Genomic DNA, 25,491 nt, shown 5'->3' with positions numbered 1-25,491 from the left:
TAACTAAGAGAAAAATGAAATAAAATATAATATAAACCATCGAAAAAGATCGAAAATACACCCCAATTTGCACCAATTAGCTATGCACTATTATATACATTTTATGAAAACAATCCATAAGAAAACATTGAGCACGATTCTATAAAGATTGACATAAAAGAAAAATAAAATAAAAATGAAATATAATTATGTGCCAAAGAAAAAACACGATAATTTACACTAATTATAGATATGCACTATTACATACATTCTATGGAAACAATCCATCAGAAGAAGAAACAACACATCGTTGTAGAGAGATTTATTGTTATATCGAGTATCGTTGTATCACGGTATAATCAACTTCACGAGAATTAAGTTCTTTTTTTCATTAGCGTGTAAATCACGAATTAGATTAACTGTCTTAGAATCCAGGACATCTTTGATTCTTCGGCTCGAGTTGTTTTCGAGCATACAAGTAACATTTGGATGATATTTATTCAGAAATTATATTTTATTTAATTTCAATCCCTGAGGAGAAGTTCTGAAGAATACGATATCCAAATTCGCGAAGGAAATATGAGAATTCAAGATTTCTTTGTAGAAATCCATTCGAGATCCGAACGGGATGAATGCAGGAAAAGTATTCATTTCCCCTCAGGATACGATCAAAACCATTTGTTCGTAGAAAATCAGGAAATGCTGATCCGATTTTCCTGCAGCGTTTCTCAGTAACAGGATTCCGAAGCAATATTCTCTCAGAAGCATTCAGAATAATTATTTTCCGTGCCGGTAGCTCCGGGTCGTATGTTGAGTTATAATTCGGTATATGTTGTTGCTTATGCAAATATTTTCCGATTTTGACTCTTCTCTTACTTTTCCGGATATTATTTTGTAGATGAGATTTACTCCTTTTAATAATAATATACGGATGTGTCCCATCGTAAATAGTTTAAAAAATTTATAAAAATTGAAGGAATTGGTATGTTTGAATGTGGTGGTTTTTGCATAAAAGTTATTCACACGAAGGAGAAGTTTTTTTGTTTTTTTTTTTGGCACAGAAAAAAAATTAGTTGAAGTTTTTGCCGATAGATGAAAGCTTCAGCAGGCGATTTGTAGCTGAGGTAAAACAATTTTAGCAATAGTGTTTTTATCCACAAGTGTGTCACCATCACTATGAAAACCTCATGTAAGCACCAGTAACATGAAAATTCGGAAATGAGCTGTTGATTTGGAAATGACCCGGCATTTCATAGGACTCTGATTTGCATATTTCCACTGATTCTATTTTGTGCAGCGCTCTTATTCATAGAAATTAACTTTTCTTCCCTATACCAAGAAAATACGTATCAATAAACTAAATAGAGAAACCGAATAGGAGTTAATGCAGTGCTCAATGTAGAACTGATTGCAAATTAATCAAAAGACCTTAAAATATTCAATTTTATAGAATATTTTTTTTCATATTTTGCAGAAATACCTCATTTTCATTTATGGAGAGAAATCTTGCCATACTTCTAAATTTATTTTTCCTGACTTATATCAAAGCAACACTTGTTAATCTACCCGCAAATTAGATTTATCTTATGAACAAATAAATCTCTTATGCATCATACCTGCATGCATAATACGCTTATGTAAAAAAATAATATTAATCTATTATAAATTCACATTATGATACTGTATTTCTTTATAGTGATCGTCTTCTCTGTTTTGGTTTCTCTACTTAGGTAGGGATATTCATCAGTGAATGGCAAAATGGTTGCTCAAAAACAACCATCGTAGACTTTTTTTAATGATATAAAAATCGTATACATATAATATTCTCATTAATGCAATACAATATTAGTATATTGATTTACATTTTCAACAATTTGCAAAAGTTAAAACAACTTTTACTACTTCTCTCAGATGATACATATTTTTTAAAAATCAATCTTGATCCTCAACATCCTCAGTATCTACAATACTGTATTAAATATAATTTCACTAAACTGATTTACTTGGCCACAAATTACAAAATTTTAAAATCTTTTACAACATAAAGTTTACACAACATCTTTTAGGCCGGTATTACACTATAAAAGTTTGATAAAATCCCTTTTATAAAACTTGAAAAATCTAACTAATAAGGTTATTGATTGCATTCCGGAAAATGTAACCGTTGGCCTTATTGGCTGCATTTTTCAAGTTTTATAATAGGACTTTTATAAAACTTTTATAGTGTAACACCGGCCTTACAGCATATTTCCATTAAGCCGCTGTGGTGGTCGAGTGGTTATAGTGACGGACTCGCGATGCGAGGATCCGGGTTCGAACCCCACAGTGGTGGTCGGCTGAAGTTGGTTTTCTGTGGTTCCCAACTTCAAGGCCCAAATGCGAGCCGATCTCCCCGTTAAAAAGTCTCGCCACAGAGAGCAACAGTCCTACAACGATAAATCATTCAATCATAACACTTCACTCATAGTTAGAAAAACTAGTGGCAGATGGCAGCACTACACATTACAAGCATTACAGAGAAACAACAAAACTTCACGTCAGGTTTCACTACACGTACACGCACATTCCCGCATGTACCGATTCGTGGGGGGGGGGGGTGCATGTGTGGTGTAGCAGTAGTAGGTAGGGTAAAAAAAAGGGCTCGGGGATCCATGATATTCTTAAGTCAGCCACCTCGTTGGGCAATTTGCCTGTTGTGGTGTTGTATTTGTATTTAAGAGAAAGGTGATTATGTTTATATACATGAAAACCCCAACAATGCCACCAGAACCACTTAATGCGACTTTTGAGCATTTGACAAACATATTAAAATTAAATAAATAAAATAGAGTGAGAAAGCTTACAATTTTTTTTTTAGTATTTACAGAACATTAATACATTCCCCCCCCCCCCGATACAATCAGAATAATTTTATTTTACTTTTGCACATCTAACAATTATATTAGATTAAAAAATTTATGCTGCTTATTATATAACAAACTATAACAGCTATTTATTATATAACAAATGGTTATATAATTCCCAAAGCGTTCACAACATATACTTTTCAAATATTACAATGCCATAAAACATTCTCACCCTACCACGCCAAAAAACAAAATTGATCTGTAGTGATTAACATTGCTATTATTTGCAGTGTTTTACAAAAAAGAAAATGGTGTAATTTATTTATAATAATATTTATCTATACTATGCTGTTGGTACATTATCAATAAAAAATTCACAGTATTTTCAACATCATAACTTCAATGTGATTAACCATTGTTGCTTGTACTATAACAATTATTCCTTTCTAAAATTTGTAACCAAGATATTTCTTGGTCTTAGCTGTGCTAATTTCTGTTCAGCTGGGTAGTTGGATATGCTGAGCTGCTGATATAATATCCACTTCTGAAGCATCTTGCTTCTCAAAGTAAAACTACTTTTTGGCCAGTTTCTTTATATATTTGTTAGATGGGGGGGGGGGGTGGAATTTGAAGATCAGCGTGCAGGTCGATTAGTCTGAAGTATTTTGGAGCACCTGTGGATTTCCTGAGAATATAATTTTGATGTTCTAGAGCAGTGATTCTCAACGTGGGCGTTAACGCCCCCTTGGGGGCGCTGGAATGTTCCAGGGGGGCGGTAGAAGCTACGGGTATAACATAGGATCCTATGGGTTAGATTGCGTTTGGGGGGGGGGGGGCGCTGGGAAAAAACAATTTCTAAAGAAGGGGGCGATGCGACAAAAAAGGTTGGGAAACTGTGTTCTAGAGGTTGTAAATATTGCCTTTTTTTTTAAGCGAAAGCCCAAACAGGTCCAATAATTTGAAATGTTCGGAAAAATAGGAATAGTCGCCAAAACATATTAAATTATTAAGCATGTTACAGATATTATTTTACCGTATTAAAAAAAACTGTTAAAATTTCAACTCAAATTCAATATTTTAATAAATATTATTGCTTTTAAAATATTGAGTTAGCATCATATTATATTATTTTGTTTATACAATACATTAATAAAAAGCGGTAACCAAATCCAGTCAAAAAATTATAACAGCTCTGTTTTTATTTTATAGGTGACAGAGAAGGTTCCAGTTCGATGATGTTTATTTTATAGGTAATATTATAATGGAATGCTGTATTGTGTTGTTATTTTCTGTATTCTGTAAAAGACATATTTTAGCTGTTAAAATTTCCCTTTTTACTCATTTATTGGTTATGAACAAACCTAATCTTGGAAAGGCAAAACATTTATTCATGGTCAATAAGTTTACAAAAAATGGACATTTTGAAACTGAGAGTGCTTCAGTGTACACAGAATTATTTTGCTGAGCAGAAAACATACAATACAAAAATCTTTGTATTGCATTAGGTAGTAAGTTATCGTGCCATCCCACACATAAGATATAGAAATTCTGCGCGTAGAGATACAACAGGTCTGTGCAGTGGTAAAAAAGAATATGTGCTCCGACGTATCTGCAAAAAAATATATTAAAGGGCACATTTTTCATGTAGAAATAAAATTTCTCCATTCCTCGCGAGCATCTCGGTGCTCACCATGACCTCCAAATCCTCACGTCTGCTCCCTTAAGGCCCGTTTACACGAGGCAAGCGCTTTAGCTGGTAACTTAATTTCAACTTACCGATTCTTCTTGAAACCGTCCACACGATAAGTGGTACGTAGGCGCTCATTGGATAATTTTTACGGAGGTGAGCGCAGTTAGCGCATGCGCGCTTCAGTCTACTCAAATCCACGGAGAGAGACAGACGCACAACGCGCGGGAGAATAATAGTAATAATTTTTTATTTATCTGGCATTCAGAGAGGTGCTTTTTTTAAAGCTGGTGGGTGAAGATGATCAGGTAGAACTTACGATTACTGTGATCAGAACCACATTATATGATTTTTTTTTACAGAATATAAATTTATTCATTTTCACTTACTCAAGGGGGGTATAGTTATATGATACACATTGAGGACGATGTATATTCTGACTCTAATTGAAGAAACGGTTGATAATATTTAAGTTCATTTAATTTTAAAAAACTATTTACATAGGTTAACAATATTAATTCCAAATAATAAAAAAGGAGAAACTCTTTTCTCACTTGCGCGAGAGCAACACACTGAGCAAGAAGTAGGTCACGCAAGGGAAACAGTTCGCTTGTCCCCTTTTTTCGCCTCTGCCACCCACGCAAGGGGGCGAGAGATGACGCCACAGGGGAAAAAAGAACACACAACATATTATAAACTTAAGTAAGTCATCGAGAAGAAATATAAGATTTCTCTATTTCTCCTCTAAGTTGTAAATACCGATTATATGATATTTTAATCGATGTTAAAGAGGAGATAATTATGAATTATGTAAGCCGAAAATACGGGAGAAAATTCTTGGCATTCGTAGGAAATTCTAAGGGTTAAAAATTAAATAATAAAAATTCATTAAACAAAAATTATTTTCGAAATCATTATTGTTTTTTAATTTAATCTATAGAGATGACATCTTTATGTTGAATATTTGATCATGTATTTTTACAACAGATGGCAGCAAATTCGTTCTGGACGAGAGAAATATTCGAAACCCCCCTCTCCAGTTTTTAATATATAAATCCTCCCCACCAGATAAAAAAAATTGAAGATTCAAAAATATATAACTCCTGACATCACGTCGACAGAATATTCCATAACTTTCCCAATATCGAATAATTTTTAGCTTGTTTGTTAAGGTAATTTTCATTTCTATAGTTCAACAAACATTCATGGCGAAGATATTTTTCAACAAACTTGAAGGTTGTGTCCTCTGGCCACCTCACCATCCAATATTTCCGCGGAATTCTAGCGAAACTTCAGGAGACGACGGAGTATGAACAGGTTCACGCTTGAGATCAAAATAAACCCCTCCGTGAGAGAGCAAAAAGACCCCTCCAGAGTGGCAGGTCACGCCCACTGGCGCATGCGCATAGGTCTACTTAACCGGAAAAAATAGAACCGTTCTTATCTGACTTACCAACTAAATCACTTCTGCACTTGCGCACTTGTCAACTAAAGCCGTGTAAACGGCCCTTATCGTCTGCATACGTTGTATCGTACTTGGCAACTAAAAATTAAGTTACCAACTAAAGCGCTTGCGTCGTGTAAACGGGCCTTTAGGCGAAGCCTTCTTAACGCATGGGCACTGACCGTTGGCCTCACAAAAATGAGAACCGATTGAGATTTTCAAGAATTTACCAGGTATGGCATCAGTAAAATCACTTGGTCTGGGGCCAGAGCAACAAACCTACAATAGTATAAATATTCAATGATTAGGAGAAACGTATATCTTGGCACATTGTTTTTCAAAATTTTTTCCCCCTCATAGTCAATTCTTACCATAAAAAATTCACTAAATTCATTTTAGTAAGTGCATACTGTGTGCGTGTGAGTGTGTATGTGAGAGAGAATTTTTTTAAATAAATCATATATTGAAATATAAAATATCAAAATAAGGATGTAAATATCATTATTAATGCATATATATAGACAAAACTAACAATAATGGAGGTAGGAACGTATATATCGAGGATATGTATGGAATGCATAATTGTTCTTTATCGTACTTATAGAAAAGAAAATTTTGTTTCTAAATATAAAAACGCCACAAAAGACAAAATGTCCGACGAGGTGCTGAGAAAAAGATGTCCATAACAAATATGTATGTCATATATTACTGAAATACCACAACCCAATTAAAAATTCAATTACAAAAACTATAAACAATATATATATATATACATGATAAAATACTATACAATGCCCATAAGAATACTTATGGTTGTCTTATACTAGGTATGAATAAAGCTTCTCGATTTACCCCAACATGTTTATCGTATTTCTTTTTAAATGTGTCAGTTGTGTTGCAATTAACTACCTCCGGGGTTAAGCTATTCCATTTATTGACAACCCTATTAGAGAAAACTTCCCTGCGACACCATAACCTCGCATTGTCCCTTATCAATCGATACTGATGTCCCCTTGTAAATTCAGTTGATTGACGGTGAATTAATAAATCATGGTTCATCCTATTCATCCTGTTGAAAATTTTGAACACTTCGATCATATCTCCCCGGCACGTGCGCGTTCACCCAATGTCAAAAAAAAATGAAGTCTCTCTTCATAACTCAAGCCATTCAAGTGAACTTTGAGATTTCTCCGGACTTAATATCCAAATCGAAATATGTCTCTAGCTGGCAACGAAGTTCCCCCGCTCCTTCAGTCTTCTGATATTATTGATACCAGTAATTTTTGGTCAATATCGATAATTCCCACTTACACCTTTATAATTCATTGGACCTGAATTTGTACACGTGTCCTGTTTTTCTTTTCATTTTCAGTTCCGGGTCTATGGAGAAACCCTTCCAACAAAGGACAAGACGAGAGGAGTTGGTGTCGAAGATCAGTCATCCTGCTGATGGTTGGGAACAAATTACGGTGATGAAGGAGGTGGCTCGGGATGTTTTCGTTGGTCTCTTGCGTGGATTGGGGACTCGATAGCGAGGTGCCAGCGGGCAGTCCGCCCTGTTTCTTGGCCGCCGGCGGGGGTTTCCGAGGGTTTTGGAGGGTGTGATTGCCGCAAGTCAGAGGCGATCGAGTCCCCGGCGGGGTTTGGTCCTATGGCTTACGGGCCGGGGATGCCTGCGGGAGCGGATATCAAGGGACTTTTTTTTCAGCATGGCCCAGCAGCAAGGTAATCTGCTTCAGAGCAGGGACCATGTTTGATGTTAGTGTTGCGGTCCTTTGCGTCGGCACGGTCCATTGCCGACATATCTAGAACGTTTCAAGAAGTCGGACAACGCCAAAGTGTGCTTTTGGTGAGATAGGATCTTTATGACATTACCTGACACATATTGTCCATATACAAAAAAAATTCATTTTGGTGCTATCCCCGGGAACGGTCGACTGTGTTTCAAACGGTGAGTTTTGAAGAGCCCTATGAACCTTGCTCGAGTGCGAAGGATTATATTGTTCCTTGATATAACAACTGACGCCACATACATACATACTAAGAAGACTGGCAGTGCGCGTCTGAGCGGTGGGAGTGATGATGACTTGAAACCTGCAAGATCCTTAGTGATTGATCTTGAGGAAATATGATCTCCGACCACGTCGGCGTCAACAGAAGTGGCCGATGAATGGGAGGGTCTAATCGCGTTCACCTACAGAGACGGATTGGATCATCGACGACAAGGACGTATTGACAAGTGTGATTTACTCGATTTTATCCTGTTGATAATTTTGATTGCCCGTTGGCTTAGATTATTTATATATTTATTTATCTCTTATACGATTCCAGACTGACGATCGCTGATGTTTTAAGATATAATTGTATCAATTATTTATTTATTTTATTTTATATTTTTTCGTCTGAGGTGATTACGTTTAATTTTAATAAAACTTTCCGGATACACCCATCCTTCGGGAATGCTTCGATATCTCTCCGAGATGGGAAGCGGGCTGTTTCCGGTCTTCAAAGGTCCTTTGCGTATTTCGGAGATCCGGTGGTGCGATGCCGGCCGGCGTTCGGCCCGTGGTCTTGATGACCGGTGGGGCTTTAGTTTTTTCCAGCATGGCCCAGCCGTAAGGTAGCCTGCTTATATTCCACAAGGGACAGAGCGGGGCCATGATATAGTGCTTGCATAGCTCAAGACACGTGTGCCAACGAGGACACGCGTAGCTCTTTTCTGCACCCCTTCAACCAAATCTATGTCTCTCCGTAAGTATGGGTTATTATTCAAAATAAACCGGAGATGTGCTCGGTTTGAACGAAAGGAAGTCATTTTGGTTCTTTTCCAGCTGGAATGCCCCGTCCTACCAATGTTTACGCGATGCTAATCTAATCGATAGATCGTGGTTTATGTGGTTGAGACTATACATCCGATCGAACAATCCATAAATATAGATAAAACCACGGACAGAGTGAATAATATTACACGCACATCAATAGCCATTCATCTCTTTTTCGCTCCCGATGAGTAGATTTGTATCCGGCTATTCCGTGTAATCTTTTCTGGCACATAACCAGAGCCGTTTTGTGTTATCTGTATCGAAAAATTACGGCGTAAAATAAAGACTAATAGCCCAGAGAAATGGCCGAACGCGTTTAATCTTTCGGACCCCTCCGTCACTGTCGATAAAAATCGCTTTTACTATGCCCAGCTACACACACACACGTGCGTAACATTCCACATGTTTGTGTGTTTCTTTCCCCCCCCCCCCATGATGAATGAATGACCCGTGGGAAAGAGAGCTATCGTTCCTAAACGCCATTTTTCACGCTTGTCTTTGACGAAAGCCAATTAATTTACTGACGTCATTCGTTCATTCAACGCAAGAATTTCGAATTTTTCTCTACATGAGTACCGACGAGGAGAGAGAGAATTTAATTTCCCGTGAACATTTATTGAGCGTAGAGCAAGGGTGCTCGACCTTTAAGGGAGTGCGGGCCACTTCGTGGATTTAAAAACGTGCTGCGAGCCACTTAATAATATAATCTGGATCAGCACCGCAGGTTACTTATGTGGTGTGTAAACGCTGGCCAATTAAGTAGTCTAGAACTGTGCCACGGGTCACTTGAGTGATCTGGAACTGTAAGTAATCTAAAACTGTGCTGCCAGCCAATTAAGTGGTGTGTAACTGTGCCACGGGTGACTCTAGTGATCTGTAAATGTGTCACGTTTCACTCAAGGGATATGAAACTGTGCAGCGGGCCACATAATTGATGCGGATCTACACTTCCTTAAGTGATCTGGAAATGTGCTGCGGGTCGCCTGAGTAATTTGAAGCTGTGCCACGGGTCACTTAGGTGACCAAACATAATTCCGCAGTTCACTTAGGTGGTCTACGAATGTGCCGTGGTCACTTAAGTGCTCTGGAACTGTGCCACGGATCACTCAAGTGATCTGTAAATATCGCTTGTGAGAACTGATATACAAGGTGCACAGGTAGCAAGGCGTATGACATTTTACTGGCGAACCGTTGATCATAAAAGTATACTTACAATTAGAAAAAAGTTTTCAAATAACTTGTAGTACTCAGGTATGTCATTCATGTTTCAAGGGGTCGCATAGTTATTAAAATGAACAATTTAAACAGTCCCTGTGTGCCCCAAAATCCAGTCAGAAAGTTGTTGCCCTGTCTCTCCTGATTCCAACAAAAAAATCCACGTTCCTAAGTCCAATATTCATTGAAATATTCGAATTCAGAAAACGGAGGAAATTTAGGGGAAAAACAGCTCTAAATGCGGTTAAATAGATTTTTCCCCATTTACAGCTGGTTAATTTTTTCCCGTGAACTTTCCTCCGTTTTCCGAATACCGCAATGAATATTGCACCGAAAGTGTCACCGTCAACTATATGCATAGTATTAAGAAATGGTATTTTTTCGGCCCGAAATATAGCATACTGAGAAATTGAATTTACTGGATGTTATGCCGAAACGAATATTTTAAAAGAAAAGTGATTTGTCTCCTCCGGGAATCGAACCCGGGCACAAGTGCGCTAACCAATACACTAAAGGCACATTTTTCAATTGTTAGCGTGAAGCGCTGAGTGGAGACATATTGTAGCGTCCGTCAACTACAGCAATTTTCGCCCCAGATGGCGTTTTGTATCCGAGATGCGCTTCATGCTAATAATGCGTGTTATAAGAAACTGAGAATGGTGTCTATGGTGTATTGGTTAGCGCACTTGCCTGGTATGCAACGGTATCCCAGGTTCGATTCCCGTAGGAGACAAATCACTTTATTCCCATATATTCGTTTCGTCATAACTATCCGGAAAATTAAATTTCTCAGTTTATGTACAGTATTTTGTGTGTGTGTGTTTTCCCCTCCCCTTTCATTTATTATAACAATTGATATTATTTATTATAACTATCCTTTTCATACTCCAATATACAGTCCCTTTTACTTATTACCTTTTAGATGCAATATTATATACCGAATTCTTCTCACTCTATACCGAGATAAACCATTTTGTGTAGTGAATAATAATGCACCATATTGCGACGACCAACTGAAATTTTTACTATACCGCAGTATCACATAAAGAAGTTTTCCGGAAACAACTCTTAAACTTTACAATGCATTCACCTTTAGAAATACTCCAGTTTACCCACCTACACAAAATTCAAAAAAGCCATTTTCAAATTAATCTTATCAATAGATGATATTGGCATGCATTTTCATATCCAATAGCGAAATTATTATTATTTGTATGCCTGTATGTGCCATGATTCTATCTAACTCAGCATCAGATATGAAATTTATTTGAATGTATTATATGAGAATTGTACTTGAAAATGCAATGAATGTATTTGTGATTGCATATATAATTACGAATGTGCGTATATTTATAATTATTATTTATACTGTTTGATATATGAATGTACTTTCTTTAACACATTTAGCATCTACTCATTCCTTTTGCTTATACACTGAAGTGCCAAAGTCATGGGATACCTCTTAACTTTGCTGCACTTCGCCGGGTAAAAGGAGGTCCCACACGATGATAAGAGGTATCCCATGTCTTCAGTGCTGAAGTACCAAAAGTCATGGGATACCTCTTAATATCGTGTGGGGCTTCCTCTTACCCGGCAAAGTGCAGCAAAATTAAGAGGTATCCCATGACTTTTGGCACTTCAGTGTAGTTTGATCATAAAAAAAAATTGTGTACGGTCGACTGTACAGGCCCCGGCCTCTTGTCGACTAGTAATATGTTATACATTGTAATTTATGGCATATCTTGAACTGTGGAAGGAAATTGGAATAGAAAGAAAAATTGTGCTGAATTTTTTGTAAATGTTATACACTCTATAATGTCGTGATTGCCAGTATGGGCCAAGTCGATTTCTTGGCAATTTTTCTCCCTGTTTGTTTGTTGTTTTTTTTTTTTTTGTATAATATTGTGTTTACTTAAAGAACAAAAATATTTTGATTGTGTGTGAAATAATAAAAAAAAGAATGGTGAAAACCCGGGACGTCTGGCCACCGTGGACGAAATCATCTTGGCAAATACGCGAAATAAAGGACTACTTTCGCGAGCTGGCCAAACCTTGGACGCGACGAAATATTATTTTGGTGTTTCAATAGCACTAGAAATGGAAAATGTTCCATTCGTGGTAGGCCTTGGAACAAATTTTCCACGATTCTGGTTTCCATTGTTTTGTTATGATCAATAAAGCTTTACTTTTTTATGCCTCTTGGCATTACGTTTCTCCCGCAAAGATCATCTTTATTATCTTTACAGTAATTTGCAGTGTTATACTCGCATTAAGTGAATAAATTGAATTAAATTCTCGATGGTTAATTGTTCTTAACTTGACAGCTAATGAAGATGAGCATCCAATTAGACGTTCTTATGAATGTAATTATCGGGGGAATTATCATTCATCAAGTTACACAACGAATAATAGTACATGTAAATACTGTATCGTTGTTTTTTTTTTCAGACTTACTTTTCTTTCTGTATTTTTTATTTTCTGGAAAAAATGTCTTTTTTTGAAAATTTTGGAACATTTTAGAATCAAAAAATTGCAATAAATATGTATTGAAAGTACTTAAATGGACTAAAAAAAATTCATTTCATTTATTCATTTTATTTATTCATTTCATTAATTTCATTTTATTAATTTCATTTTATTAATTTCATTTATTCATTTTATTTATTCATTTTATTTATTCATTTTATTCATTTCATTTTATTAATTTCATTTTATTCATTTCATTTATTTTATTCATTTCATTTATTCATTTATTTTATTCATTTCATTTATTCATTTATTTTATTCATTTATTTTATTCATTTCATTTTATTCATTTCATTTTATTCATTTCATTTTATTCATTTCATTTTATTCATTTTATTCATTTTATTCATTTCATTTTATTCATTTTATTCATTTTATTCATTTCATTCCATTTATTCATTTTATTCATTTCACTTATTCATTTTTATTCATTAAATTTATTTTTTACATTTAATTTTTACTTATTTTAAACTTGTATTTGTTTATTTTTTCTATTCATTTTATTTTATTTCTTATTTATTTACTTTGTTTCGTTTATTTATATTTTATAATTATTATTTTTTGTGACAATGTTGGCTATGGGTTCCCTCCCATAAGTATCCCTCCCCCTTCCAAAAAAAAAAGGCTGAAAAAGTTGTAATAACAGTTCTCTTTTGATTGGACAACTATAAGGCACAACCTCCGGTTATATATTGTTATATATACAGCCTCCGCCCGCAAAACTGTTCCGGTAGAACAAAACATTCAAAACGATAAATGTCTAGTGCCTCGGCTGACCATATTTTACGGGGAGAAATTGGGGTTTATACGGGATAGCGCCAAATGATACCCGAATTCAGAATACGGAATGAACCGAGCACGTCCAGGCTGTATCGCTATTGCAATTTAAGCACAGTGGTCATAAGACCGCGGATGTGCCGGGAAAACCTACTGGCGTATCAGCCAAGCGAAGCCCCCAGGACGCCCCTCGCCAACTCTCTCGTCACCCTGCCTCCTTCACATTCCCAACTCAAAAATAGCTTAGCATCTTCACCCGGCACCACCAGCACTTTCGTGCCTCCAACCCCAACTAAACATCCAAAGAACATAAACACTAGAACAAAACACCCAAAACGATAAATGCCTAGTGACTAGGCTGACCATATTTTACGGGGAGAAATTGGAGTTCATACGGGATAGCGCCAAATGATAACTCGAATGCAAGAAAAGTTGCCAATTACGGCCAAAGAAAATTATTGAAGGCAAGTAAAATTGTCATCTATCGCTAAAACTGCTGAAAAATCGCCAACGGTGGGAAATACAGGGCTAATATGCAAGTCGCAATGGTTAAAAATGTAATTCCTTAAAAAAAAAACGTACATGTTTGACAATGTTGGCTATGGGTTAATTTGCACCGCAAACAACCCATAACAGTTGAATATGTTACGGTAAATGACATAAATCGGTTATTAGTTACACATACTATTCGTCTTGGTGAGTTTGATAAATTTGTCATTTTTACAGGCGAATATGCATAAGCGTCGTTGGTAAATTTGATAAATTGAAATTTATCACTTTTATGTGTGATTATGCATAATACCGTCGTGTAGTTGGTGAATTTCATAATTATGAAAAATTTGACAAGTGGGTCTAGTATGTGTGATGAATGTAGTCGGACCCCGATATAATAATAGCAAATTTTACGATCGTACCTCGATTTAATGATACAATACATGTGTGTATGATTTATCATATAAGTGCAATTTAACATGTTTATCAACGACGGAAGCTTGGGTATTATGCGTAATCAGCGGTAAAAGTGATAGTTTCTTTTAGTACTTATTAAATTTACCAACGACGCTTGGGTACTATGAATAATCACCAATAAAAATGATAAATTTAGCGAATTTAATCGAATTTAGAATTTTAATCGAAAGTATGCCTCTAGGACAATGATTCCCAACGTGCGCGTTAACGCCCCTTGGGGGCGATGGAATGTTCTAGGGGGGTTGGTATCAGCTACGGGTATAACATAGGATCTTATGGGCTAAATTGCGTTGGTGGCGATGGGAGAAGAAAAATTGTGAACAAAAAAGGTTGGTAAACTATGCTCTAGGAGGATCAACGGTTCGCCATAACACACCAAACATAGCCCCCGCTCTGTCCCTTGCGGGATATAAGCGGATTACCTTGCGGCTGGGCCATGCTGGAAGCAACGGTTCACCAGTAATTTGCGGCCTAGGGGCTTAAGGCACTACTTCAACTCACACCAACTTCGGTCATATCGCTGTACTGCAATTTACTGTCATTAACGAGTTTAATGGTGAATTAATCTACCATATATTAACGGCGAATGCGAGCCAATCTCATCGTATCTAAAAATCTGCACGTTATCCCCCCTCTCCTCGGAGAGCAACAGGCCTAGAATGTACCATTGTACGCCTGTTGTAACAAATAGTCAAGCATTACGCTTTCTTCACTTCACTTCTGAAATACACATGACAGCACTAAAAAATCAGATACAATGCTACTGTACAACGCACTCAGATTGACAGGTACACACTCGCACTTCTGGCCAACTAACTCGGTAGTAAATCGCCCATGGCGATAGACCGGAGTTGCCATTGGTTTGAAAGAAAGAGGCATATGTATAAAGCATCATCCTGTAGGCAACGTGATCACGTTAGGAGAACTCACACGAGCGTAGGTCAGGTAATAAGGATATGGATTACATTTTTTCTACATTGTGACGTATCTAAACATCAGCTAAGATCCCCGTAACAGCATTGACTAGTACGAAAAATTCAATTCAATTTAATTTCCATTCAGTTTACCATACACGTTGACGTTTCCACAATAATAACTGCGGCACAGAGTTCCGACACAGATTATTCTTTTTCTAAGTATAGTAGCGCCATCTGTTGGAAACAGAGGTAAATGAGTCGTTACTAAAGCGACACAAATGTACTCCCATTTAGGAGTTTCTGAATCCGGTGACCCTACATGCCGCAGATGACAAAAATTTAGAGGGTGAGCGGGAAAGGGGGCATCGGGGTCCCGTGACCTCCCCTTCCCCCAAAAGTCGACAAAAAGGTTTAAAAAGTTCAATACAGTAAAACCTCTCTTTTGCGGACATTGTTGGAACAAAAAAAAAATTGTCCGTAAAAGAGAGGGTGTGATAATTAATTAAATAAATCCCCAGAGAGCAACATTAATTAATTAAATAAATGTTCCCAATCCATTTTAAAACTAGAATCTAGATTGAGTTACGGCATTACGTGTTGGGGTGGGACACAGAGGCGTAGCCAGAAATTTCATTCGGGGGGGACCACTTTCATTTTGGGGGGGGGGGACCAAAGTGACAGAACAATGGATTTGGCCATCTTTTTCCCTTTTTTCGGTCATTTTCTCACATTTCGGGGGGGGGGACCAGACCCCCAAGTCCCCCCCCCCCCCGCTACGCCCTTGGTGGGACATACTTCAGCAATCTTTCTTCACTTTTTGTCACACGGAAGTCCTTCATCCGTATCATTCTGAGTAAAAATACACTCACGCATACATTTCCACTTTTCAATCAATTAAAGCTACTCCCTCTGCAACACTTGTACGTTTATAAAAGTTTAAAAATGTTTTATAAAAGAAGTGGTCATCTCAATCTGAAATTACATAAGTCTGGAATGGGGCGCGGTAGCCCGGTCGATAAGATGCTCGCCTAAAGTACCAAAGGATGTTTAGAGGTGTCGCGAGTTCGATACCCAGTTCGTCCTTGTCAGAAAACTTTCCTGACACAGGGGTACAACAAAAAACGGCGACTTGATCGCAGCAAAAATTACTACCGCAGGGAGTCCCCCATCGAGGGGTTAGCGCACCAACCTCTCGATGAGTATGAAAAACAAGCCTGCCGTTCGGAATCGGCAATAAATTGTAGGTCCCGGTCTAATTAGCCCTCGTGTGCAGAAAATGACCGTGGTGCGACAAAAATGATCAACGATCAATAAGTCTGGAATGCAATTTAGACGTCATACTATACAGGTACCGAGGGCAAATAAAACTCGTTTCCAAAACTTTTTCCTTTATTTAGCTCCCAAAATATTTAATTTACTTCCTCAGTTAATAAAAGAACAATCTTCATGTACATTTTTTTTGTCAATTCAAAATCGTGGTTGTTAACTCAAGAAGATTTAAATTATCTGTTTGATATTGTAATGTAATCATCTTTTATCTTGCATACGGTGCTAAATGCCAAATTTTTTTGTTTATCAATTCCATTCCTGTTGCCACTTTATACAAGTGAAAATTATTATTTGGCCGTAAAAGAAGGGTGGCTGCATCTGAGGGGTGTCCGTAAAGGAGGATTTTACTGTATTTCGATAAAAAAAAAATATCGAAAGAAAATACCCCTTATATATGTCTATTTTAACAAATTTCTGCCAATTTTAATGCTTTTTCAAAGGGTGGTAACTCGAAATTTCTCGGGAAGAAAATTTTTGTGGCCCCTCCCTCCAAAGTTCGATCCTGCTCATGCGCCCCTGTGTCTATAACCGTAATTAAATTCATCGATTTAATCAACGGAGCAAACATATAAACTAAATTTATTTATTCTTTGAAGACGAACTAAAACAATTTCTTCAATCCAAAACCGTGAATTTGAGGTCAATCGTTCAGTTTCATATGCACTGTGTGTTTAGGCGCAGGTGTTTCTCGAGTTTCGCAGGATCATTCGCACCTCCATGAAATTCCCATTAGTTTAAACGTCACGCACAAAAAATTCTTTCACGGAATCAATTTCAACAAAGGAATAAAATAACAAAATGGAAACAATTTTCTCTTCACAATGATTTTTTGTGACGTTTGAAAAATCTCCAACATAATTTCTTCTAGATTGTTATGGAACCGAATTGTTATGGTACCAATTCTCACATGCGTGACAGACACGTCAACATGTTGCTTACGTATTTTCTTATAACGATACATTTCCCTCGATAAGACGAAGAATTTGATTTTATTAAATTTATAATAAAAATGAGTTCGGAAACTGAAGTTAAAAAATTGGAAACATTGAATAAGTATGCGTGTCAATATGCACTATACGTACAGTCGAATCCCGTTATAACGAACGCCAAGAGACCGGAAGAATCACTTCCTAATTACGAAATTTCATTATAAAGTTATTCCATGTTACCTAGCATTGTTCCTATTTAAACTTATTTGGAGGATTAGAAAAATGTTCGTTAAAACGAGAATTTTTCTATAACGGTATTTGTTAAAACGGGATTCGTCCGTATAATACGTATATTCAAAATGCATTTTGTGAAATGTATGTACTGCTACACTGTTTTCTCTTCCGTTTTTCCGTCATTCCGCTCATAAAATACAAGAGGCAGAAGGGAAGCGAGATTTAGAGATGAACTTTAATTTCTTTTTCAAAAAGTTGGAATACCCAGCCTGGGACCCCCCCCCCCCCCCTTCCGAATTATTCGCAGCAAACTTGTGTATTCTTAGGATTGTCTGGAGCATTATTTCTCAACCCTTTTTAGCCCATTTCTCCTTTTGGACCATATTTTCCTGTCTTGGCCCGCCCCGTTTTACCCAGGGCTCCTTCCTTCTTGTGTGTATGTGGGGGGGGGGGTGTTATATGCAAGGTCATGTTACCATCCTGCTTCCCTGGGCAGACTGACGTTCTATCATTATATTTCCCTCACTTTACTTCTGAAATATAGATAGCAACACCGAGAAATCATTCACAAACCTCGGTACAAACTCAGAGTGTTAGGCACACTTTCACTTCTGGCACAACTTGGTAAGTAGTAAATTGCCCATGGTGATAGACCTGAGTTGTGCTCGGTTTGAAAGGAAGAGTGATGTTCTGGGACACTATACTTAGCTGGAAGTAACAGCTACATACTTACACTCGAAAATCGTAGTACCAGATCTCATCATGTAGGGCCCCTATGGAAATGAACCCCCCCCCCCCCCAAGTCATCCCCACATCGAGGCATGGGGGTTAAAATGGCACTGTTTCTATGGACAGCTCTACTGGATTCTGAAAATTATCATATTTTGTCCCAATAAATTTCTACTCGAAAGCTTTATTTCTTCACATCTCTCTCTGTGGCCCCCTTCAACACTTGTGGGTCCTCTTTCATGTGATTTTAACCAGTGGGGTGAAATTAGATTATCCCAGGACCGCAAGAGGCGATATGTTAATATCAGCATAATTAAGCAATTATAACTCCATCATATGTTAATATCACATTTACTTGAGCATTTGGATAAAACTACTTATTTTCAGATAGGTCTTTGAAGGTTTTAAAACAAAAGTACAGTAGGACCTCTCGATAACGGAACCCATGTGACCAAAAACTGTCCGGTAACGGGGAAGTACGATATGCAGTGGAACCTCATTTATACGACGTTCCCACTTATACGACGTGTGGTCTCGGTCGCAATCGATTCCTATGCATTTTAATGTCAAAATGAATGTTACTGTGTGATACACCAGTTACTAGGCATAATCACCAATCGACTCGATGAAGAAAGTTTGATTGAATTTCACTACATTTATGCAACTTTTACCGGCGATTATGCATAATTCCCAAATATAAATGGAAAGTTTTATAAACATTGAAAAAATGTATAACCTTTCTTCTCTTCATTGAAACAATTAATTATTTTCACCCGTACATGATATTAGCACTACAAGAAGATAAAAACATCCATAACATTATCAGTCTTGTAATTATCACAAAAATTAGAACTTTGCCTGTTTTTAATTTATACAAAAATTGACACGTTTTTTAGGCAAATAAAATTTCGTGACCATTCGACCAATTAAATTTTATTTGTCTTAAAAGCGTGTCAATTTTTGTATGCATGGGTCACAACAGTCTTGTAATGTTGGATTTCTTCACACGTATCAACAAGCAAAACCAACATTACCATCCGACTTCACTGTACCATGTTACGTTCAGCTAATTAAATAATTTTTGACGATTTATCATATTTACCAACACGAACTTTGTAAATATGATAAATATATACGTAATCTTAGACGAATATCATAAATTATCGGTTTGTGACAAGAAATTAATAAGTTAGTGTTTGGAAAAAAAAATTAGATTTTGCCTAATTGTACTGTCTGCAATCGAGTGTCCGCCAACGGGGAGGGAACTACATTAAAGCCGCTATTCCACGTTGGGAGGTTCAACTGTAGCACTGACACGTATATTGATATATGTCGTAAAGAAATCTCGTTTTTATAGCTTATATATACCGAGGGGAAACACTGGCGTTTTGTGGTTCCGTGAACAGATTTAGAATAACGTAAAATGAGTAAAAATCGATGGGTATAAAGTACAATCGTGATACAAGATGGTATAAGAGAGTTTCTTAGAAACGGGCACCATACACACACACACTCATCCTTGAGAACCAGTAATGAGTCAAAAGTAATTTTTCCCCTGAATTTACATTCGTATATGAATGCTTATCCCAAGTCTTGTAAGCGAATTGATTGTTTAAAACGAAATAAAATAACTTTTGTATCTGAATCTGAATATCACGGTTTGTCGGTAGCACCGAAGAAGACTCCATTGCCACGCTTAGGAAGTGATAGTAAACGGGTGTGAAGGGTAAAAATTGTGGGTAGAGAAGTGTGTGTGTTTAAAAGAAAAAAAGGGAAAAAGAACATATTATAAAGTCCGGGAAAAAGAGACAATTATATTTTCAGTAAGCTCTTTGCACAGAGTCAACATGGCCATTACAACATAAGCAATCTCCAAACACATGAGCCCAATAACAATCACGCAGTTTGGTGAGGGGAAATAAAAACCTCTAGATGATCTTCGTAGGAAAACAAACCCTAACAATTGTCTGTTCGTTACTGATCAACACCATAGGCGGCGATAGACTTGGAAGTCTGGGGGGGGGGGGCACGATCATGATGATGTCAATTCATATATGCATATATACATTAGATCAGTCAACTTCACCTTTGACGCTGGGAGAGGTAATGTTCCCCCCCCCCGCCCCCCTCCCTGTATCTTCGCCCATAGCAAATGTCCCAACTTGGTCCACGTTTTTCAATACCTTCCGTGAAGGACGAAAATTGATGATGGAACCACTCTCTTCCACAGCATCACGCACCGCTTGATTGCAGGTGAAGCGTTAACCTTTGAGGACCTTCTATAACGACCGAACCTCGTGGAAATCGCAAGGCGATATATCCCGTCAAGTAGGGTGGATGATCCAGCATTTCAGTATGTGGCTTTGCGTTATCCTCAAGCAAAATGTCACCTCGTGTCTGACCGCTAGCTTTTAATGGTCCTTCGAAGGTCCGCAAGAACGTTGGCAGTTGATTGCGGCCCCTCTTCTGATCTATACTCAAAATCAGAAGAAATCCCACTTCATTAAAAAGAGATACGCCATTTTACTGGGGAGTTTAATGATTTCTGTTGTGCCGCTTAAAGAGTTGAGGAGGTGAGATATCTCGCCATGCCGTCAAAAGAATAAGATGGTCCTGTGTGTGTGTGCGTGCGTGCGTGCTCACGCTCATCAACAATGTTTGAAAAATCTGGCTGCGAACTAAATTTCCAGAATCACATCGTTTGAGAGCAAGCAGCCCTTCAACACGGTACTTACATAACATTAAAATTCAAGCATTCACCATCTTCACTTTGCAATATGAAAGGCAGATGGCAGCATTAGCAGATCACAAAACAAGCATAATGGCATAATAAATACGTTGATGTCACATACTCATACATGATGCGGTGTGTACCGATTCGTTAGAACTTCTGCAGGGGAATGTGGAGTGGCATGTACGGTTAGGCCTCTTTCACACACACACACACACACACACACACACGCACGCACGCACGCACGCACCGGTTATGTCCGGACGGAGAAATGCCGGCTGTCTGTTTTCCGAATTGTAAAGGAGGGGGGCGGGGGGAAGTCAAGTGAAGAAATAATGGGGGAATTTTTTTACAAAGGATGGGGATTTTCCGTCCGTTTGCGCTGGTTGGTGCAGCCGACGATGTGTGGTACGTTTCGTCGATACGCGCAAGGAGTGAGTAACAAAAAACAATGACCGGAGGTGCAAACCGGTCGGCATTTTTCCGCCAGGACGAAGCCGATGTATGTGAATAGGATCCTAAGTAGTAGTATCTCGTTCGCCACCGAATATATTTCGGACCAGAAGTGGCCCTCCGGGCTGCTTCTGGGGCACTCGCGTGAATTTGTCTAGAATTTTGACGTCGGTCACTAAACGATGGGAACGGAAGCCCAAAGTTTACGAATGTGTGGTATGGGGTGCGTCACTGGGCGCGACGTATTTGCACATTGACGAGTATTCTCTCCTTGATGATGTTTTCGCCCTAGGTCCCCGACCCGGAGCAACACTCCACCGCCGAGATAGCTTTGAGGTATTCGTATTGCGGTACGGTTTCGAGCACTCTGAGCGGCAGTCTGAGGTACTCATGGGAAGGAGTCCGGGGGAATTCTGAGAGGGGGCTTAGACCGTGGTTGATATGACAGCTCTGCCGATACATTCGCACAGGAATGACTCGGGATAGAATTTTCTTTCGAAACACCTTTTCGCTGCAAGTCAGCCGTAAAAGCCGTATGAAAAAACTTTTTGTAAAATTTGGCGATTTGTATATTATGCCCTATACTGATACACAATATTGAGTGGAACAACACATCTAATTCATACTGGCTCTTGAATAGTGAATTTATAGCTGGAGAAAAAAGAAAAAAACACGAAGACAGCAAATGAAAATTGAATAAACAGCAAAAACAACGAATAACTACGATAAATCGACAACAAATAATAGACAACTGCACACTAAGGCCAAGATTTACCGAGGATGTTAGAATGGTGGTCTCGCCTCCCTGGTACCACCAGTCGTGGGAAAGGAGGAAGGCAAAGAAATTGAGAACTGATGGTCTGTACCAGTGTTTCCCAAAGTGGGCATGGTTGATGATTTAATTCCCTTGGTGAGTGATGTAATGGTCCGGGGGCGATGGAACCTGCGGATTTAACATACAATCCTATGGATTCACTTGAGTTGGCGACGAGAGAGAAAAATTTCCAAAGACGGGAACGATGGAACAAAACGGAAAACCATGGTATATACCAGTGGTTCTCAAGAGGTGCTACGCGGAGCCCTTGTGGCTACGAGTGCACTCTCCAGGGGCTGCACGGCCGTTCGAGGAAAATAAAAAAGACTGAATTAAAAAAATATATATAAATATTTTTAAATCATAAAAATAAATCAGTATCTCTGACAAATAAATAGAAAATAAGCCCACGGGGCTCCGCGATAGAAGCATTTTATTAAAAAGGGCTCCATGAGTCAAAAAATGTTGAGAACCGCTGCTCTAGTACTATGTCCTAGAGAGCGTAATGCACATCTTGGGAGTTATAACAATAATAGAACGTATGTCCAAAGAGGAGACAGTTCTGGCATTGCAGCGGGAATCTGTTCTTGTAGCGCTCAATCTCTATTGGGAGATCATCAATGTCAACAATATTTGCTATTTCCTTAGAACAAATAGGTACATTTAGGAAAAATACAAGGAGGTGACATCAGGCACGAAAATTGAAGCCGTTGTGGCAACCCTATGGGCTAACAAGTAAGCCCAAACAAACTGCTCTTTTCCCTATACTTAACATGTGATTTGCCGGATCGAATAATTTTAAACTATCAATAACTAAATAAATTTAAGCAACATGACTGTTTAATGCGTCTTCGGGTAATCTACACGATCCGATAATGGGAAAAATAAAATCTTATCCTTATATAAGGGTTTGTTAAATTTTTAATTTATTTTTGAAAGGGGAAGAAATCACTTTTCACTCTCGACTCGTCATAAATTTTTAGATCAGTGCTTCAATTTATTTTAAAAATTTGATGCATCACGTTAATGTCTATGGGAATATGATTGATTAAAATACCATGAAGCTCCAATAAAATGCAATTTTCATAATTTTTACTTTTAACAGTTTATTTTGCCTTTTTTGTTTCGTTCATCATTATTATAGAACCGGGACATTTCGAAATTGTTTCAAGCCCGTGGGCTCTCGTCTTAAGCTTTATATGAGGAATTTTGGAATTTTAATTTCTGATTCAATTCTGAGGTGCTCGAGCACCTTCTGGCAGGACCGTAGCTAGGATTTTTTTCCTCTTCATTTTGTACCTATTACTTTGCTTTTAAAGTGGTATATGCACGAAAATTTGACAAAAAAAAAACAGTTTCGAATTGAATTTGAAATCTAAAATTGTCTGTGTTCGAGTTTTTGTTCTACCTGGTATGGGAATATTTTTACAATATTTTAATATAAACAGCCGAAAGGCATTATAAGTGCTAATGTTTTGCGTATATAATGTTTTTCGGAAAAAAGTCAGATTTTGTCTTTAAACATTGTCTCTCTCTCAGCACTGAGGTGTTACATGCTTTGGCATAATTTCTTTTTTAAATTAAAATGCCGAGAAGAAATTTTGTGGCGCAAGATATGGGTAAATTTTGGTTATTTTTGCAAAAGGTTCCATGTTGTTGAAGTTAGTATTCGAAAACAAATAACAACTAAAATTGCAAAATCTCTCGTTCAATTGTATAAATATATCCACAGAATTCGGGGGGAAAATCGAGTTCCTAAAGTGAATAGTAAATTTTTAAATGATTTTTAAAAACGGGGATGTTTCTCATAGGAAAGCATGGGAAGCCACAGTTTGTTTGGGCTTACTTGGTCCCTTTAATAGAGCGATCACTGGCTTCATCTGGCAACCCTGATTCCCATGCTTTCTCAACGGACGCGCTGGTCACGTCACCTCCTGTTACTCTTCCCTACATGGAAGTATTCTTCCTGGCATATAACTTGTCATGTTACAAATTTTGATGATCTTGAGTGATTTCAACAATATTGATAGATCAACTAACTTCAATATACAAATACAAATACAAATACAACGCCACAACAGGCAAAATGCCCAACGAGGTGGCTGATAAAAAGATGCCCATAAAAATATGGATGTCATATGTTTCAAAAATACAGCAACCCCATTAAAAATGCAATTAACACAAATTATAAACAATATATACACATGATAAAATATTATACAATGCCCATAAAGAATACTTATGGTTGTCTTATTCTAAGAATGGATAGCTTCTCGATTTGCCCCAACATGTTTATCGTATTTCTTTTTAAACGTGTCAATTGTGTTACAATTTACTACCTCCGGGGGTAAGCTATTCCATTTATTAACAACCCTATTAGAGAAAAATTCCCTGCGACACCATAACCTTGCATTGTCCCTCACCAATCGATACTGGTGTCCCCTTGTAAAAGCAGTTGATTGGCGGTGTACTAAAAGTTCATGGTCCATCCTATCCATCCCATTGAAAATTTTGAACACTTCGATCATATCTCCTCGACTCCTGCGTTCATCCAATGTAAACATATTCAAAAAATGAAGTCTCTCTTCATAACTCAAGGCCTGTGTGCCAATAAGGACACGCGTAGCTCTTCTCTGCACCCCTTCAATCAAGTCTATGTCCCTCTGTAGGTATGGTCTCCAAAACCTTACAGCATACTCCAGTCCAGGACGAACTAAGCCTCGAAAAAGCGGAAGAATGACTTTAGGAGAACGCGAAGAGACCTTTTTGAAAATGGGACCAAGCACTCTATTCGCTTTTTTGACAACCGCTGAACAATGTTCAGAAAACTTAAGTCGCTCGTCAATGAGAATTCCCAAATCGGTGACTCTTGTTGCATCCGGGATAGTGACACCATTCAACTCGTAAGATAACCATGGGTTGTTCGAACCAAAATGAGCGACCATGCACTTATCTACGCTAAACGTCATGCCCCATTCATTTGCCCATGCTGCAATCTTGTTTAAGTTGGTCTGGAGCAACTCCCTATCGCTTTCATTACCGATTACCCCCATTAGCTTCACATCATCTGCGAATTTGCTAGTAATTCCA

The sequence above is a fragment of the Pholcus phalangioides genome, unplaced genomic scaffold, assembly GCF_987345545.1.
Source record: "Pholcus phalangioides strain wild (caught in Gottingen) unplaced genomic scaffold, Ppha-v1.0 ptg000024l_1, whole genome shotgun sequence".
Taxonomy (NCBI): Eukaryota; Metazoa; Arthropoda; class Arachnida; order Araneae; family Pholcidae; genus Pholcus; species Pholcus phalangioides.
Note: the sequence above shows the minus strand (reverse complement) of the source record.